Genomic DNA, 20,864 nt, shown 5'->3' on the forward strand with positions numbered 1-20,864 from the left:
TTTTTTTTGTGGAAACAAAGATCATCTGTCTCTCGTCTTTTTCTCTTTTGACAGGAAAAAGAATGTCTGAGGGTGGTGATTAATGAAACCATGGCGAGGGTACAGTAAGTCAGGAAACATGCTCACACGCAGTCAAACAGAGCCCAGGCACCTGGAAGAGGCATGGATATAATATCCATCACAGTGAGAAAGGATGACACATTTTATGTAGTGAAACGTTAGCCTCCACCAGCCGGCTCAGCTGTGTGTCCTGGGGCATATGTCTTTGGCACACACACACACACACACACACACACACACACACACACACACACACACATATGCTGGGGCTGAAGGAGCTTCAACTGTCATCTGAAGTTAAGGATGGAATCTTAGTTAGAGAGAATAATGGTGTCATTATTACAATGAGGTCATCGCAGATGGAGCAACCAGTGTCACATCTACACACATTCATAAACACAGAAGCAGACAATAACCCACTACACACCTATTCATACGGAAAGACCTAATAATAATAATGTATACTTTATTGATCCCCGTGGGGAAATTCCACTCTGCATTTAACCCACTCAGTGAAGCAGTGGGCAGCCACTGGGACGGTACCTTGCTCAGGGGTACCTCAGGGTAGCCGTTCAGTGGATTCGAACCCCCGACCTTCCGATCATGGGGCCACCATAGGCATCCTTACACATATAGACCTGTCCACCGTCCACACACATGGGTCGCAATGGAAATATCACTTTTTACTGCCCCTCACAGGTTTGTGAAGCATCATGAAATGTTCAGGAAACAGAGCAGCAGCAACTGAGCGTGCTCCCAACCGCCAGCCGCTAGGGTCTGGAAAAGCTGTGGTCGCTGTGGCTATCCATTGAGGTTTGATGGGAGAAACAGCAACTCGAGATCAGTGACGTAACCTCCCAGGTTTGTCCAGATGAAGTCCAGCAGGTGTTTTTTTTCACCAACTGTTGGGTTTCAAGTGTGTCTGATTCTGAACAGAATGCTAGAGGTTGTCCTAAAAGGGAAAACGCAGAGAAGCCTGTTAACCTCACTCAAGAATGGAGCTTTTTAACATATGTATAATGTAGAAAATCCTTTCTAAGGCTCTGGGACTCTAACCAATCGAGAAAATTTGGAACAGTATGGGTGGCTGTAGGAGGTAGAGCAGGTCATCTACTGATTGGAAGGTTAGTGGTTCGATCCTGCCTCACTTTCTGATGCATCATCAAAGTATGGAGTTACTTATAATCATAGAAGAAAGCGATTGTGTGAATGGGTGAATATGGCATGTTGTATTGAGCGCTTTGCGTACTCTGGGGGAGTAGAAAAGCGCTATATAAGAATCAGTCAATTTACCATAACAGTGGTGAACCTTCCCAGGAGCGGCCAGCCTACCAAACTACTTCAAGAGCACATCAACGACTCATTCGGGAGGTCACAAAAGATCCCAGAACAACATTTTAAGAACAGCAGGCCTCGTTTGCCTCAGTTAAGGTCAGAGTTCATGATTCAACAATAACAAAATGGCATCCATGGAAGAGATCCAAGGAGAAAACCACTGCTGACAAAAAACAACATCATCTCATATTTGTCAAAAAACATCTTGATGATCCCCAAGACTTCTGGAAAAATATCCCGTAGACTGACGAGACCAAAGGTGAACCTTTAGAAAGTTTGAGTCCCGTTAAAATTGGCATAAAACTGACAGAACTAACAGAGGATTTAATAAAAAAAGGAACATTATAATAACAGTCAAACATGGTGGTGGTAGTGTGACGGTCTATGGCTGTGGTCAGGATGTGGATGACTTCCTGTAATGGATGGTCTCTAACAGAAATGCCTGAAAGAAATGTTTATGCCCTGAAGTTCATGCTCACTTGGGTTATGCAGCAGGACAATAAGAAACAAACCAACAAGTCCACATCTGAATGTCTCAACAAAAAACTAAATTTAAAGTGGTCAAATAAAAGTCTGGATTCGAATGAGATTTAGCTGTATTGGCATGACCTTAAACAGGCTTTTCACTCTTGAAACCCCCCATGTGACTGAATTACAACAATTCTGTAAAGAAGAGTGGGCCAAAATTCCTCCACAGCAATGTGAAAAACTCATGGCCAATTATCATAAACGCATGATTGTAGTTCGTGCTGCCAACGATGGCACAACCAGTTATTAGGTTTAGGGGGCAATGACTATCACTCACAGCCAGGTAGGTTTGCAAAACATTTAACCTTAATAAATGAAAGCATCATTTAAAAACTGCATTTTGTATTTATCTTTGTCTAATATTCAATTTTGTTTGATGATCTGAAACATGTAAGTGTGACAAATATGCAGTAAGTTAAGAAATCAGGAAGGGAGCAAATACTTTTTCACTACACTGTACACGGATATTGTGATGATTTTTTTAAATGTATGTTGGCCAGCATGTAGATGCTGTTTTATGTCACTGAAAACTGAGATTTTGAAAAATTGCAGGGTGAAGATTTTCAGAAACTCTATTTCTGCGTTTATGTGTGGAAGAAAAGACACAGATTCTCTATTGCAATGTCAAAGGTGTGCACTTGGTCTCCTTTTTGACATCAGACACTTCTCTATTTTGCTTTGCTCTTAATAGTACCTGACGTTGTTTTTTGGGTTTTAAAGTGGCTGGAGATATTTTCCAAAAGAATACCAGAAAATGGCGTTATTTTAGCTACCAATTTTAGCTATTTGTTCATTCAGCTAGAGTTTATTACATATCATTAACATTACTTTGGCTAACATATATGCCACATGTACATACTTTTAATTCAGTATGTTTATTTTTATGTGAGCTGAAGGCATATTGACTTACCATTAGTGAACCAGAATAATTGATTCCACTCTGGTTCCATCTTTGGATCCCCAATTAGGACGAGAGCACAGATTTCACATAGAGTCACGCGTATTCAATTACACATGCACATCCATGCATTCACATGCGCACTAAACAGACAGGAATGCACACACTAATAACACATATACTTTACCAATCTGATGGTCTGTCTGCTCCGCTAATAGCCAAGCAGACAAAGACAGTTAGACTGATAGTTCCTGCAATTCTCTGTAATGATGGACAGAGTTGAACTTATAGAACATATAAAAAATGAGAAAACTAAAGTAACAACAACAACAACCACAAAAACATACATACTTACAGTTATATTAGGATCAACTTCAGGTAGCACTAAAGTTACATTCATATCAGTCTTGAGTCCTCAAGACTTCCAGAGACGCTACTGAGCACAAACTGGAGCACAAGATAATGTCAGGCTGTATTACTGACAGCAGCTGAAGCTCTGCACTGCCATCTTCTGGATTTGCATATATTGTAATAAATGGCAATGAGTTCATGGGACACATTTGGTTGAGAAACATGACAAACAGCAAGGGCTGGAGAATCAAATGGAGAAATAACAGATCATTTATTATTCAAATATCAATGGAAACTTTAGAATTCTTCTCTCCTGCAAAAGCAATAATCACAGGCTTTATATTTTTTGTATATTTCAATATATTGTCCTACCATACAGTAACAAATAAAGCATTAATATTTTTTTTGATTGTTTTATTTTGGTCAATTCATGTCTGTTGATTTTGATCATCCTCTAATTCATACTTTTTACATTAATATTGCCACCCTTTCTGCAAAATTATATGAAAAATAATAAAGACTTAAATTTGTGGTTTTGAAAGGCACCATATGTTTTTATACATAAAGGAGAAAATACATATAAGGAAACTCGTTAAAATTAGAAAGAAGTACATTTCTGTATTTGAATGTGTAAAATGAATCTTGGTTTTGTTGCATTAATGACCCCCATATGTAGAGTCTTTATTGTGTAATCGAAGCTAACTTTGCTGATCCAGCTGAAGGATTTTATGCAAACAGACCCTTTCATCCAGGTTTCTTTCTATGGTTGAATTTATTGGGTATGAGGTCAAAAATCATAAATGATTCAGAACCTGCAGAAAAAGACTCTTTGTATCCATAAATTCCCAAAAGGAAAAGCAACAGAACTGCCCATAGGAGCACAAATAAGAGGCGGAGATAGCTTGACCCCGCAGGTCAAAAGAATGCCTTTGCATTATGCAAAGTCGCTCTTTTTTCTGCGCTTGCATGCGTGCATCCATCCTTCAATTCAAACCCCAGTCCACCTTGTAACAATCTGTGCATGCTGTGCATCAAATCATCCGTTCCGGGGAGTGATTGAAACAAGATGGACATCACACGGGGAGCACGATTTGTAAAATACATAGCAACAAATTATTTACAGGGATCTTTGCCACCCAAAAAACATTTACGGGGAGAGGAGTCCGAGTTTCTGCTGGGACGAATAAGACTTTTATGAGATGTGATGGACAGATACAAGGCTGAGATTTACGGCTCTGTTCATCCACGGGGATACATTAAGGAAGAGATGGAAGGGAGAAAGGAGCGAGAGAAAACTGCAAAGGGACGTGAAACGGGAAATAAACTGGAGGAACTAGAAGGGTGAAAAAAAGGGTAAAAGAGTTCTGTGGGAATTCCTTTCATTCACTGCCATTATCTTAATGTCAAATAAAAGAACAGCGAGGGCAGTGAGGTGTGGTCACACTACATTCCTCTGCAGTGTTTTATTTCCAAACCCCGAGCATGTGGCTAATTTGCCCTCTAATGTTCGACAACTCTATTCCATCTTGCGCTGAAACCCTCACTATGTACACATTTCCAGTCGTTGACCCGTGTCCTTACTTTATATTACAGATTTGAATAGCACCGTGATCACAGCCTATCTATTTAAAGAGGTAGTGAGAAGCTAATTGGGCTATCAGTTTGCTATAAAAGCATATGCTGGGCTGAATGGAACCAAGAGAATCAACCACAGAACCACAATTTTAAGTCAAAAAGTAGCAGCAGAAGATAAAGTTGCTGCTTTGTTATCCTTAATATGGAGTTTGCCATAATATAGTAGCACAGTGACCAAAATCTCATATCCCAGTATAACCCAATAACATAACAATAATATATATAACAACATGGTACATTTTCTGTCAGTTCAGTCATTTAATAGATTATATAAAGACCACATGGAAAAAGCTTTCTTTTATACATTTCAAGTATATCGTGAATCATCATATGTTTAATTCTGAATAAAAGAATACTGTATATCAAATTTGAAGCACTCTTCACAAACAAATGGTTAGATGTCCTAACGTAAAATATTGTGATCTAAAATACAAATGTAAAGATTGTAATTTTAAGTTTAAACGGTAGCAAAGATTCTAACGTTGACTTTTTTTTTTATTCGTAAACTCTCTCCAGACTCTTTCATGTGGTTCTTGTGTAGGTGGTCAAAGGTTTGTGGTGTCTGAGCCTGTTGCTGGTGTGTGGCATGATTTGCAAGCACAGTTTTCTTGTCTGTGTCAAGCTTTCTGTAGCCCAAACCGCATCCATGCTGCAAGGGTGCCCACTCATTAAGGAATGAGCCTCTTGCTTGGCTAGTCCCACTCCTGGTTGAAGTCACCTGGTTTTACCTTATTTTCACTCATTATGTCAGTATTCACTTTTCTGCCTGCATCCGTGTGAGACTGGACGTTATCACCCAAAAATATTGCTGTCAACAGTTTATTTTACAACTCTGAAACAAAGGCATAACATTAAATGACACAGAGACCCAGCACTGACACTTGTCAACTCCATGTCTAGAATCGTGAATTTCATAGAGTAAAAAACTAACAAAGTTTTGAAATTACCCAAAATATTGCTTAAAAATCTAAAAAGCACCAGAATGAAAATGATGGCATAGGATGGCTGGAACACCTGGCAAACACTGCTGTCAACATGTTGCCGCTTTGTTTAGCAGAAACAGAACAACCCAAGCTATCATTTTAAGTTCGCCACCTGGCAAATGTTCATCTGTAAACCCTGTTGTGTCTTCACCAACTCCTTATGAAAGCGTGTTCCTTTTTAGCAGTTAAATACTTACCAAAATTTGCTAAAAAGGAAAAAGGATTTATTTTCTCCTCTTTGTTTAAAAAAATGCTGTTTGCTTCCACTATAAATTCTGTTGCTGATGAGGGTTGTAACAACAACCGTACTAAATTACTATTACTAAAACATATCAGAACCACTGCAGGTAAAAAATAAAATAAAATAAAATGTTGCAAAAAATGGTAAATTTGCACAAAAATACAAAATTAATAAGAACAAAATTGTCTCAAAATCACATCCTTTCACTTTGCAAGTGTTGGATAAACCTCCAGTTGCTGTTATTGAGGACATGGATGATGCAACCAGCAATGCCCTTGCACGCACGCGTTGCCTTGCAGAGGGAACGTACGAATCAGGGAGCTGTATTCTATTCTCAAAGTATGCATACTTCTGATTATATTACCAATGCCTGACTGCAAAGTCTGCTATAATTTGATGAGATAATTGACTGGTACCACCTAAAGTGGTGCTGTTGTTTTATGTCTAATAAATTTGTGTCTTTTTGAAATTTAGAAAATTTCTGAACGTTTAATCTGAGAAAATGTGCTGTTTTGTTGCCCTGAATTACCCTCTGTTACTCCACCCGGTCCCAGCAGATGGCTGATCCCTAAGTCTGGTTGTGCTGGAAGTTTCTTCCTGTTAAAAAGGAGTTTTTCCTTCCTACTGTCGCCAAGTACTTGCTCAAAGGTGGCCGTCTGATTGTTGGGTTTCTCTGTATCATTGTAGTCTTTAACTTACAGTATAAAGCACCTTGAAGCGACTGCTGTTGTGGTTTGGTGCTGTATAAAAAATTTAATTGAATTGTCTCAACCTCTTCGTGTTGACTGTCACATCTATTTTATTTATAGCCTATGGCACATTTTCCTTCCCACTGCCAAAGCGCTTACTCATAGGGGGTCATATGATTTGGGGGGCTTTCTCTCTGTGTATTATTGTATGGTCTAACTTATAATATAAAGCACCTTGAGGTAACTGTTGTTGTGATTCAATGCTGTATAAATAAAATAAAATAAAATTACCTGAATTTTCTGCATACCTCTTGTAAGCAAAGTGTAAGAGGTTCAATATGCCAACCACTTGCTGTATAGATACAGTGCAGCTCTTTTTCCATTTGATGGTAGAGATTTCTGGCTGTATGACTGTTTCATATGTGGAAAGAAAAGGCTCCACATAGAAGCTGTTGCATTTTAATTTTGAGAGCAGTTTAAGAAAAAACTAGAACAAAGAAAACATGCACACATTTGCCTTAACAGAGCCAAAAACCGTAATGCTTTTTAGCAGTTTAAATCATTTAGGAGTTATAAATCACAGGCAGAAACCTCAAATTTATGATGTGGTCACCACTAGAATCAAAACATTTCCAATCTTTGGCTACTGCCCTGTCTAAGATCTGTTTTTTTTTTTCTTTAAGTAAAACCTCAAGCTGTGAGTGCTAATGTGCCCCAAAGGAGTGGTCTGACAGAGGACAAAGGGCCTTTGGGGGAGACGGGAGGGCTGATTGAGGCCTGGACAGAGAGCGTATTGGGCTTGTAAAACTTGTCTGGGGCTGATGCAGTCTCACTTTGTTTCACTGGGGCTGATGTTAACTGCCCCAGCGAGGTGGAGGGTCCAAGCTTAGTCTGTTTCTCCTGGACACGAAGGTAGCCGGGGGCTTAAAGAGAAAAAGAGACAGCTCTAGAAGACACGGCTCTCACAGCAGATGGGCTGGCTTTACAGTACGAGTGAGAGTTGTACTTTATGGATTTGACCCTATACATTCATGTGGTGATGCCACCCGGATGACAGAGTTATTGCTGGCGTCACAATAGCCCTCATTTACTGACAGTGCACATGCACCAATTACGCTAATGTAATCAGTTATTCATTGACAGTCTCGTACCTGAATACGCTTTTACGTTAAGAACATATTTAGAAGTGTCTTAAACCATATGTTCAAATGAATTATGAAGGCCTGGCTGTCTTAGAAAATTTTAAAACATCTTTAGAATTACTACTACTACTACTACTACTAGTAGAAGTATTGCTTTTTGGTCAGGATTGATAGTTTTCTAGAGTACCATATGCCACAACATTCTCAGAATTACAGATAAATAAAAATAAATCAATTACACAGAAAGAATATGAACTGCTGCACTGAAAAGTGTAGGCTTTAAACTTTTAATTTAAATATATTTCAGTATTATTATTGTATCTTATCTTAAAGTTACAGTGTGTAAAATCTCACAGTTTTTGAAAGTAGTTCCAGTGAGCAGCAACGCCCAGAGGTTGAGTATGCAACATCGTCAACCCCTATTGATCGCTTTCAATTGCAAGGCAGTTGCACAGGTTGCTTGAGGAGAGGCAATCTTACTCCAAACAGTCACAGACTGAGTGCAGTATTTTTCATACAGATCAGCAAAGGTTTTGATAATAATTACCCTCTAATTTATTAACGCTTGTCATGGCAGATGGCCCCGCCCCTCCCTGAGCCTGGTTCTGCTGGAGGTTTCTTCCTGTTAAAAGGTAGTTTTTCCTTCCCACCATCGCCAAGGTGCTTGCTCATAGAAGGTCATATGATTATTGGGTTTTTCTTTGTATATATTGTTGTAGGGTCTACCTTAGAATATAAAGCGCCTTGAGGTGACTGTTATCGTGATTTGGCACTGTTTAAACAAAACTGAATTTAACTGAACGCAGATGGATTGCTAACAAACTGCAATCAATCTGAGTCAGTCTGCACCAATAAGTAAAACTTACTGGTTATATTCTTACGGAAAAACAAGGCTGCTATCATTCTGTTGTTTAATTGTTCTCCTGCAGCAATTATTTTACTATTCTTCGAGGAGTTTTTGAATTTGTTTCAAATCTGTGAGGTTGGCTTGACTCCCAATGTAAGTCGCTAATGTAAATCTCTGTTTGATGTGAATTTCTTCGTATGTAAATGGAAACAGCTTTGCAACAGACAGCAACAGATTTGAAGTTTAAGCTGGTTTATAACAATTCATCACCATATTATCACAAAGTGCATGTAATTGGCAGTATGACCTCATTCTACTATAATGCCAGATGTCTGGGCACTCGAGTTAGCTGACAGCTAGCCAGCTAGTTAGCGTAACCTATCTTTCCATATTAATACTTTAACGTTTACACCAGTACTGTTTACTGGTGAATTTAAAGCAGTGGTCATGAGGGAAAAATTATAAAGAATGAAAATGGTTCTCATGTTTATTGTAAAGTTAAAGTACTGTAAAGTTCTTTTTTTTTTTTTTTTTTTTACATGGGAGTCTACTGGATAGACTAGAATCCATCCCTATTTTCAGCACTTCCATACAATTTTTCTCATTGAAGTGACAAATGTTTTTATTGTTATCAGCTATTAACAGCTGAATTGACGAAAGGTTAGCTTCATGCATTTGGCTGAAAAAACAAGCGTGGCAGATACATTTCAGACAGTTAGTCACTCCTGGAGTAAGGAGGCAGAGTCAAATGCTGACCTTATTTTGGAAAATATACACTTTTACTGCCTATGCTACTGCTGCCAGTATTAGTAATTTAAAACGGCTGCTTAGACAAGCAAGATGCCAGACAGATTCATTGTTCATCACAATTCATTTCCTTCTTCATATAATATATTTGAATCATATCCCCCCCCCCCCCCCCCCCCCTTCTTGACAAACCTCATGTGTCAAAGGTAATTATTTTAAATTCAATTTCTAGGTTTAATTTTAAAGTGAGCATAAATTTAAAAGAACAGAAATCAAACAAAATTTCACAGTTTCACCATTTGACATTTTTCCTTTGTACTATTTTATTTGATTGACCTCTTGCACTTTTGGAATACAGTTTGTATCTAAATTTTGTAAATTGGTACGTTAACTTACATTCTTATATTATTCCCCCTTTATTAATGTAAAACTGGGGCAGATTCCTCTATTTTTTGGCACTACTGTACTCCTTCTTCTTACGTAAGTCTCATTAAAGCTTCTGGAAAAATGAGTTAATTTGTCACACAATACCTTATCCTTCTGGTCTTATCATCACTGTAAAGGGATTCAGGCAAATTAAAGTCCCATCACTCCTCTGTCCACGTCTGTAACGAGTACCATTCCTCCACCGCTGTAAGTTCATAACCAGAACGTTTGGCCTTGAAGCATGAAGAACACAAGGTCCTGCAAGAGAGACTGAGCCTCTTTCCTTTTGGCCACTTCATCCTTTGCACAGATGGTTTTCTTCTGGGAAAAGGTGTTGAGTGAGAGCTGAAAAGGCTGGTTTATGGCATTAAAAGAGCCCAAGAATACTGAAGACTGTTCATGCTGTTCTTCCAAGAACCACTGGGGCCAACAGTGCAATGAGCAACGCAACAGGAATGAATGTGAGAATAATTGAGTTTTATTTTTCTGTCTTGAGACCTCAGATTCACCATCTTTACATTTACGAATACAAATAATGAAGAAAATTTGGCAGCTCTGCAGTGTGGCACATGGTAAGTGAATTAGCAATGAAACAACTGAACCTAGCAGTTAGCAATGCTCATTCACCACAACTTCTAAAAATTTATCTCTTGTTTTTCACCTTTACTTACTTTGCTTTTAACATTTGAACAACTTGCTAACTTTCTTTGTAACTTCTCTGACTGCTAGCTAGCTAGCACCAAACATTAGCACCGAGAGAAATACATGATAATCAGCAAATGTGCTGCGATATCAAATTTGCTAATGATGAGTTTTAAATGCTTTCAGAGAATGGCCTTAGGGTGAGCTATGTACTTGTCAAATGTCTTGCGAGCTGGACGTCCTCTTTAGCCACAATACATTTAATTGGGCGTGCTGTTGATGTAGTGTGTAGCTCCCAGATGTAAATGGGTGTAACCAAGTGTGAAATTGGTGTTGCTGAGAAGGAACACATGCACGAGACACATTACCTTTCCCAGGATAGGTGGATCTCGTCAGTGTGTGGACAACTCCCACTGGGTGGAACTAAGAGAACATGAGAGCTGTAAATCGCATCTAATGAAGTAACTGCTGAACCCTTTGACACCAATCAGAGAGCTTATCATCGCCCAGCAGATGTATAAACGGTCATTTTTGTGGTAGGGGGACAAACCAACCTTCTAACTGCCATTTGATAATGTTTAAATGCAGTATCTCTTTCTTCTTAGCTTTGACACATGAGCTATTGGATTCCTGTCATCAAAATGAATAAATCTTTCATGATCCTTTCCGCCTCATGGACTGCGACAACCGCAGCTCTGGCTCCAGCTTGGGTCTTGTCGGTCCTCTCGTTAGGCTGTTTTGCTTTTTTAAAGAGATGTATGATGAGGATTTCCGTTGAAAGAGCTGCTGAATTTCTCCCTTGAGTTCCAGACAGGTTCGGGGCGACCTCCCACACCGAACAGTGTTGACACATTACGAACTAGCCGAGTAATTCTCCCATTTCCTTTGATTCTCATGCTTTCCTCAAAATGTGTCTGTGTGTGCACATATGAATACGCACCCACTTAGTCCTTCACCCTCTATTCATCTATTTGACATATTGAACTGTTTTTTCTTCTCTTTTGACTGCTTCCTTTTTACTGACATCCCCTCCATTACCGTTTCAGTCTTCTCTGCCATTTTGACTCCCCCAGAAATGTGGATTTCTTTGGCAAACACCTCCATTAGGATGTGCAATTACCGATGTTTTCATTTTCAAATATTGTCCCATTTTGGTCAGGATATAATTATAATTAGGATTTCCTTTTCCACTTGCCAGTAATAAGTCAAATTTGATGATTTCCCTTTTATATTTCAAGCAGGGCTGGAGGGCTTTTTCCAAGCACAGAGTTTGTGTCGCTGGATGCTTGGCACCGCAGCCATGGTGATGGATTTGAAACCCTTCTCAAAAACAACATAGCTTACCTTTAATCGCGGCGGCCCACTTTACACATTAGCACAATCAATTTAATTGGGGAAATAGCTGAGCGAGAGGTGACATCAAAGACGCAGGCAAGCAGCCAAACTCATGCAATCACTCGGCATCCATTGCTGCCTCTAGATGAGGCTGTGTGTCACGGTAGCTACAGTGGAAAATGTGAACCCCGCACAATGTCCTTTAATAGACAAGAGAGGTCTTTGAGGCATGCCAGCCTGCGTTACGGTGCCTATTTGTCTTGGTGGAGTTTTTATCAGGTTATTTTCAGGGCTTTAGAACTCAAAGATGTGTTAGTCTCTCCACAAGAGACACTAACTGATGAGAGTGAAAATGTGCACCCTTTGAAGGTTAAAGTGTGGACCAGCTTTGTTTTCCAGGAAGCAGAGCTTAACCTTAAAGCAATAATACTTTTTGGAGCCTCAAGTGCCACATTATAAAACTGACTCTTAGCAAGCATTCCTGGTGTCATTCATTTATTGCCAAGTTTCTGGCCACACACAAACATGAACACCAACACACACAGTTTAGGTCCATTATTCATGCTCTGTTTTACTCCCCACCAGGTTTGGGTAAATATCTACTAAATGTTCTACTGCCTTCATTGGCTAATAATGTCCTTAGCTGCTGAACCTTGCCACAGAGAAGTGTGCAGAAACCATAAGATGTAAAAATATAAATGATTTTTTTAAGGAATATTATTTAGTTAGTTATTTAACCCATCTTTATTCAAAAGTAAAATAATTCTTTAATGCTATAGTTTGTGCTAAGTAAAATTCATGATATGATCAGGTCTGCAGCATAAAACTGTATATAAAAGATGGAAGTCACTACTATTGGTTTTGCATTGTCATTTTGAATTAAACCGCTGGTAGTGTGTCAGAAATGTCACTGTTATTTTTGGACTTTTCTTTCAAAGTCTCCAGTTTAGCGTTTTGGGTCTTTCCATCAGCCTGGGGGGTTTGTCAGCTGACTAGCTAGGTTGGTTAGCAAAGCAGCATCTTTAACCTGCTGTTAAATGGGATGCTAACCTTTACCAGCAGGAAAAAAAGAGCTAAGCAGCCAAAACCAAAATGTAATCCAATTACAAACTGAATTGATCGTTTAATCCACCCACAACAAGCAGTCATGGCAGATGGCTGCCCCTCCTGAGCCTGGTCCTGGCAGTGGGTTCTTCCTGTTAAAATAGTTTTTCCTTCCCACTCTCACCAAGTGCTTGCTTGCAGGGGGTCTTCTGATTATTACAGTGATTATAGCAATCACAGCAAGCTTTAATACCATTTACACATTTGTCTTGTATGAAAAATTGACCATTGATACTGTTCCGCTCTTAATTTATTGCAATATAGGCGCTCTTTGCAATGAGCTAATTTTATTTTGAAATTCGTTTTATTTTGAAAACCAGTTTCAGAAAGTGACAGGATGTCAGCCATGTTTGTTTAGTTCCTAGCGGATCACATGTGGGGAAATTTGATCCAGCGACATCTGCCTTTTGTTTGTGCCATCGACACCACCGTCTGTAAGTTTCATTTGTATTGAATTGTAGGATTGTATTTTATGTATATTTTGTGGAAATATTTGCTGTAGATGAATACTTTAGTAGCTGTGTGCTAACGCTAATGGATGTGTATTGGAATCTAATTTTGTTGTGCTAATGATGCTAGGTTAATTTTAGCTATGTTATTTATATTTCAGTTTTACTCCATGAGGAAATACTCACTAATTAAAAGGAGTTGGACGCTACATCCTGACTTCGCGCGTTATTTCAAGTGGAGTTAGGCTACTGCTGAATTGTGTAGCATACACACACAAGGAGAGCAGGATAGTAAAAAGACGGTTAGCAGCTGGCAAAACAACTCTACGACAGCAAGCTAAGTCAACAAACATGGACGAAGCACACCCCGAAGGTGCAAGACTTAAAGAACCAAAGCCTCCTCAAGACGGAGCATCAGTTAAAAGCACTGGTTCAGTTTCCAGATATTCAAGCAGATCAAATGTCAGTGCAGCAGCAGCACACGCGAGAGCCAAGGCAGAAGCTGCTCGTGCACGTGTTGCCTTCGCACAGAGAGAGATCAGCATTAAAGTCGACAAAGCAAGATTAGAAGCTAATCTCGAAGCCTTAAATCTTGAAAAGGAAGCTGCAGCTGCAATTGCCCAAGCAGAAGTTTTGGAAGCAGCAGCAGAGATAGAGGTTGAAGCACATTCTAGTTGGAAAAGTCTCCCAGTTATGGTGCAGAGTACACATGAACGTGTAAGCGACTATATCAGAGACCAAACTATGCAGCTTAACCAACGCAATGAACCAGTCAATCTCTCAATATCAGAGCATCCCATCGAGAAGAGCCCTCCACCATCGGCTAAGTACATCATTAAAGAAGAGTATATCGTGAAAGACTCATGGCCCACACCTTTCCAGCCACAACCAAGTTCTGAGGTAACGCATGCATACCAAACCGCTCACACCTCTATCCCATCAGCTCAGCCAGACATAGATGGTCGCCTCCAAGTTAACAGTGAGGGACTCCTGCAAGAACAAAAGAGCTAAGCAGCCAAAACCCTAAGCCAGAGCTAACTTTTCCTCAGTACCTCAACACTTCTCATACATACCCTCCAGAGTCTTCAGTGATGATGGACATGGCGAAGTACCTGGCAAGAAAAGAGCTTGTGAGCACTGGCTTAACCCACTTCGACGATCATCCAGAGTCATACAGAGCATGGAAATCTGCCTTCTCCAATACCATTAAGGGTTTGGACCTTACTGCAAGCGAACAGCTGGATTTACTTTTAAAATGGCTCGGGAAGGAATCTTCTGTGTATGTCAAGCGCCTAAGAGCAGTTCATATCGACAACCCAAATACTGCACTCAAAATGGTCTGGGACAGGCTCGATGAATGCTACGGTGCTCCAGAAGTTATCGAAAGTGCTCTCTTTAGGAAGTTGGACAGCTTTCCTAAAATAACAAACAAGGAAAATTACAGGTTAAGGGATCTTGGAGATCTATTGATGGAACTACTTTCAGCAAAAGAGGATGGCTACTTGCCTGGCTTAGCATACCTGGATACCGCCCGTGGCATCAAACCCATCGTGGAAAAACTGCCATACAACCTGCAAGAAAAATGGATCACTCAAGGCTCAAAATACAAAGAGGACTACAAGGTTGGTTATCCCCCCTTTTCATTTTTCACTTCCTTCATCTGCTATCAAGCTAAAACAAGAAACGATCCCAGCTTTGCTCTTTCTGGAAGCAGTCCTGTCACAGAAAAGCCTATCTCACGCCACACAAATTTAAGAACCCCAGTCTCAGTTCATACGACCAAAGTCGTTTCTGAGGGCCCACAAAGCGATCCAGATCCTAGAAGGATATATCCAAGCATTGCCCCATCCATAAAAAACCCCACCCCTTAAAGAAATGCCGTGGTTTCAGGCTAAAGACCATTGAAGAACGCAAAACGTACTTGAAAGATCAAGGCGTCTGTTTCAAATGCTGTGCATCCACATCTCATCTCGCACGAGACTGCAAAGTTGTCCTGAAATGTGATGAGTGCAACAGTGACAAGCACATCACAGCTCTTCATCCTGGTCCACCACAACTGTCAACCAAGGCCTCAAGTTCCCGAACAGGTGACGGCGGGGAGCCGGGAAAAGAGGACACTATCCCAGAACCAGTTGCAAGCGCTCTGTGCACTGAAGTTTGTGGCAATGGCGCTAGGTCAAAATCTTGTTCCAAGTTATGTCTTGCTAAAGTTTATCCTAAAGACTGCCCACAACAAGCCATCAAAATGTATGCTATGCTCGATGACCAGAGCAACAAGTCTCTAGCCAGGTCAGAGTTCTTCAACTTATTCGGAATAGAAGTTGGCTCATACCCCTACATCCTGAAAACTTGTGCTGGCTTAGCCGCAACCTCCGGCAGGAGAGCAAATGGCTATCAGATCGAAGCAGTAAATGGTGAAGTTAGCCTTGCGCTACCAACACTGATCGAATGTGATGACTTACCAGATAATCGTGATGAAATACAGACACCTGAAGCTGCCCTCCATCACCCGCACCTCAAGAGCCTTGCCAGCAAAATCCCACCTCTTGATAATGATGCCAAGATCCTTCTTTTGCTTGGGAGAGACATTCTCCAGGTTCACAAGGTGAGGCAGCAGATCAACGGTCCTGGTGATGCACCCTTTGCTGAAAGGCTTGACCTTGGATGGGTCTTAGTAGGTGATGTGTGTTTGGGAAAGGTTCATAAGCCCATTGTCCACTGTTATAGAACGAACATACTGGAAGACGGAAGGCCATCATTGTTCAGACCTTGTACGAGCCACATCCATCTCAAGCAAACTGTCAACTCCAGTCAAGTCAAGGGACTCTCACACAGTTGCCGTAGCACTACAATGGACGACAACTCACTCGGCAACACAGTCTTTGCAAGAACAGCGGATGATGACAAGCGTGCCTTCTCCATAGAGGACGAACAGTTTCTGCAGATAATGGGTGATGAGGTTTTTCAGGACGAGTCGAATAGTTGGGTGGCTCCTCTTCCCTTCAGGCCCCCCAGACCACCTTTGCCCAACAATCGTGAGCAAGCAATGACCCGCCTCTTCTCATTACTTCGCACACTAGAGCGTAAACCAAGGATGAAGGACCAGTTCATTGCCTTCATGCACAAGATTTTCTACAACAATCACGCAGAACCAGCCCCTCCACTCCCTAAAGGTAAAGAGTGCTGGTATTTGCCGATGTTTGGGGTCTATCATCCCAGGAAACCCGACCAAATCAGAGTTGTTTTCGACTCAAGCGCACAATGCAATGGCATCTCGCTGAACAACGTGCTACTCACCGGACCAGACTTGAATAACAGTCTAATGGGAGTCCTTATTCGTTTCAGGAGAGAGCGAGTAGCAATCATGGCTGACATCGAACAGATGTTTCATTGTTTTGTCGTGAGAGAAGACCACCGAGACTACTTACGCTTTCTGTGGTATAGAGATAATGATCCCAGCAAGGACATTGTTGAATACAGGATGAGGGTTCACGTATTCGGCAACAGTCCTTCTCCAGCTGTGGCAATATACTGTCTCAGAAGAGCTGCAAAGGAAGGAGAACAGCAGTATGGGTCAGACACCAGACATTTTGTGGAACGCGAGTTCTATGTAGACGATGGTCTTGTTTCCACATCCACAGAGGAAGAGGCAATTTCTCTGCTACAGAGAACCCAAGCATCTCTCTCTGAGTCAAACCTGAGACTACATAAGATCACGTCCAACAGCGTTGACGTCTTGAAAGCCTTCCCTGCAGGAGATCATGCTAAGGGCATTAAAGATCTTTACTTAGATGGAAGCGCAGTACCCACACAGCGAAGCCTTGGATTGAGTTGGGATGTTAAAAGGGACACATTCACCTTCCAAGTGTCAGTCAGTGACAAGCCATTCACACGACGTGGGATTCTCTCCACCATAAACAGTCTTTTTGACCCTCTCGGCTTCGTCGCTCCTGTGACCGTTCAAGGCAAGTCGTTGCTGAGAGAGTTGACCTTAGATGGAACTGACTGGGACAGTCCACTCCCTCAGGACAAATGTAAGGTTTGGGAGACATGGAAAAATTCGCTTCAAGAACTGCAACATCTTCATATCCCTCGAGCGTATACCACCACCTCCTGTTCCAATGCCAGTCGTAAAGAGGTATGCATCTTTTCAGACGCTTCAACCAAAGCAATTGGTGCGGTGGCGTACCTCAAGACAACAGATGCAAACGACCAGGTTCATGTGGGTTTCATTCTTGGAAAAGCTAGACTTGCACCACCAACTGAACCTACCATACCTAGACTGGAGCTGTGTGCGGCAGTGCTAGCCGTAGAAATTGCTGAGTTCATCGTTCAAGAGATCGATATCCAAATCAATGCAGTCACCTTCTACTGTGACAGTAAAGTGGTGCTGGGCTACATTCATAATCAGTCCAAACGTTTCTATGTGTATGTCCACAACAGGGTCCAGAGAATCCGCCAGTCCACACAACCGAATCAGTGGAGGTATGTACCTACGGAGCATAACCCAGCTGACCATGCTTCTAGGTCCGTTCAAGCCTCACAGCTCACCAGAACCAACTGGTTCACGGGTCCAACATTTCTATACAAGTCACAGCCAAGCAGCGAGCAACAAGAGACCTTTGAGTTTATCAACCCAGACGCAGATGTTGAGATACGACCACAAGTTACAACCTGTGTTACAAGTCAAAAGGACAAGTTGCTGGGTTGTGAGAGATTCACGAAATTCTCTTCCTGGAAGTCCATACGGAGAGGAGTTGCAACACTCATCCATGTGGTTTGTTCCTTTAAGGCAAGCAGCCGAGGAACCAATGGATGTAATGGTTGGCATTGGTGCCCTAAACCTCTCACAGCTGACGAGTTGTCCAAGGCAACTACAGTGATTCTTCTTGCTGTGCAACAAGCTTCTTTCCTTGAAGAGCTAGATGCTCTCTCCAAGGGAGCCGATGTTTCCAAGAGAAGCGCTCTAACGAAACTCAACCCGATCATAGATGCAGATGGTCTGCTAAAGGTTGGAGGCAGGTTGACATTAGCTGACTTAAGCGACAAAGAAAGGCATCCCGTCATTCTGCCAGGCAAACACCATGTATCCACGTTGCTCATCAAACACTATCATGAGCAGGTCGAGCATCAAGGTCGTACCATCACAGAAGGTGCCATTCGAGCTGCTGGCATATGGCTAGTTGGCGGCAAGTGATGCGTGAGTACTGTTCTTCACGGATGTGTCACCTGTCGAAAGCTTCGTGGGAAAAGAGAGAAACAAAAGATGTCAGACCTGCCGCAAGAGAGACTAAGCACTTCACCACCCTTTACCTACACTGGTGTGGACATTTTCGGTCCTTGGGCCGTGATAGCCAGGCGCACAAGAGGAGGTATTGCTCAGAGTAAGCGTTGGGCCGTTCTCTTCACTTGCATGAGCACACGTGCAGTCCACATAGAAGTGATAGAGTCTTTAGACATCTCTTCGTTCATCAACTCCTTGAGAAGATTCTTTGCGTTCCGAGGTCCTTCTGAACACCTATACTCAGACTGTGGAACCAATTTTGTTGGTGCTTGCAAAGAGTTGGAGTTCCAAAAAGTTTTGTCGAAGTCAGAAGTTCAGAGATACACCAACAATCGCGGATGTACATGGCATTTCAATCCACCTCACTCCTCGCACATGGGCGGTGCGTGGGAACACATGATAGGAATTGCAAGGAGAATCCTAGACTCAATGCTGATGCGTACTCCCTCCTCCAGTTTGACCCACGAAGTCCTGTGCACCCTGATGGCGGAGGTGACGGCCATCATCAACTCCAGACCGCTTGTCTCTGTCTCTTCAGATCCTGACGTCCCTCAGATACTTACCCCAGCAATGCTTCTCACTCAGAAGCAGAGTGTTCCACCTCCTCCAGGGACATTCACTGAGAAGGACCTGTATAAACAACAGTGGCGCCAAGTGCAAAGATTGGCTGACCAATTCTGGAATCGTTGGAAACGCGAATACTTGCAGACACTGCAACTTCGTTGTAAATGGCAAGAAACCAGCCCAAACATCGAAAGAGGTGATGTTGTCTTGATGAAAGATGATAGTACGTGCCGGAACGACTGGCCCATGGCTCTTGTAACAAACACTTTCCCCGGTGGTGATGGAAAGGTCCGCAAGATCGAGATCCGGGTCGTCAAAGACGGAGTGGCCAAAGTGTACCTCAGGCCTATAACGGAGGTTGTTATGGTTTTAAAGAACCAGGGCCCTGTGCTTCGTACGTCGCTTACTACATCCAAGATCAAATGAAACATCCAAGACCAAATCATCGCGCTAACTCTGAGCTCGCTATTCCGGTTCCCCGAACACACCTGTTGTTGACGATTAGTATAGCTGGATGAAGTAATGTGAGATCACTGGGTGGCCCAACAGGGGCTACGCATCGATAGTAGAAACATTGATCGGCAACCCTTTGATTGGTCGGCGAAAATGTCGAAGGAGCGCGCTCGGTATTTTTCGGCAGCAGAGCAAGAACTCTTGAGTGAGGGATTTCAGGAGTTTCAGAGTTTAATTAAAACGCAAGGGAACACTGCAAAGGCTGCAAAAGCAAGGAGAGAGGGCTGGCAGAAAGTTGCTGACAAATCAAACTCGTAAGTAATTCAATAATAACAATAATAATGGAGTGGATTTATATAGCGCTTTTCAAGGCACCCAAAGCGCTTTACAATGCCACTATTCATTCACTCTCACATTCACACACTGGTGGAGGCAGCTACGGTTGTAGCCACAGCTGCCCTGGGGCAGACTGACAGAAGCCAGGCTGCCATATTGCGCCATCGGCCCCTCTGGCCAACACCAGTAGGCGGTAGGGTAGATTTATCATATCACACCATATTATCCAATATTATATTACATTATATTATATTATAATATGTTATATTATATCCCCTTTCACATTAGAGCCACAACAGGACCCACTAGAACATGGGAACAAGTAAAAGTGAAATATAAGAATATTCTACAGAATGGTAATATTTATCACTTATATTGCTTGTCGTCTCTTGGAAAGAGACCCTGGAATACTCTGTTTGTTTGTTCATAACAGCAACCAAGAAAAGGGCAGAGCAAAAAAAAAGACAGGTGGTGGTCCTGCACCCCCTCGTCAACAAGTTGGTTAAGTGAATAATACCCTCACGGGAAAATCGATATCTCTCTATGAGCACACTGTCGCGCTGAGCTAAAGGATCCTGTCTGTCCCGCAATATACGCTGAATTCTGAGGACTCTCCTTATCAATCTTGCACCTTCCGCAATGGGTTGCTCGCGTAAACGGACAGGATATGACTGCAACAGACTTCCCAAATCCACCTTCGCTTTTATAGCCGTGGTCTCTCATCTTGATTACACGAAGTAATTTACAATTACTACTCTGAAATATGAATTACATCTGTAATAATCACATACATGTAATAGAATGTTAATAGTACA

The 20,864-nt window shown here is 41.7% G+C and overlaps 1 long non-coding RNA gene across 1 annotated transcript; it reads right to left on the bottom strand.

The window, feature by feature from the left end:
• Window positions 1-494: 494 nt before the first annotated feature.
• On the bottom strand, window positions 495-15,628 carry LOC143419792 (uncharacterized). Its single transcript, XR_013099800.1, has 4 exons — window positions 14,933-15,628; window positions 14,661-14,828; window positions 14,486-14,524; window positions 495-1,012 (listed from the first exon to the last, which is right to left on the bottom strand). It is a non-coding gene; the product is annotated as an uncharacterized LOC143419792 (long non-coding RNA).
• Window positions 15,629-20,864: the final 5,236 nt, after the last annotated feature.

Source organism: Maylandia zebra, linkage group LG8 (genome assembly GCF_041146795.1).
Source record: "Maylandia zebra isolate NMK-2024a linkage group LG8, Mzebra_GT3a, whole genome shotgun sequence".
In the NCBI taxonomy this organism is placed as follows: Eukaryota; Metazoa; Chordata; class Actinopteri; order Cichliformes; family Cichlidae; genus Maylandia; species Maylandia zebra.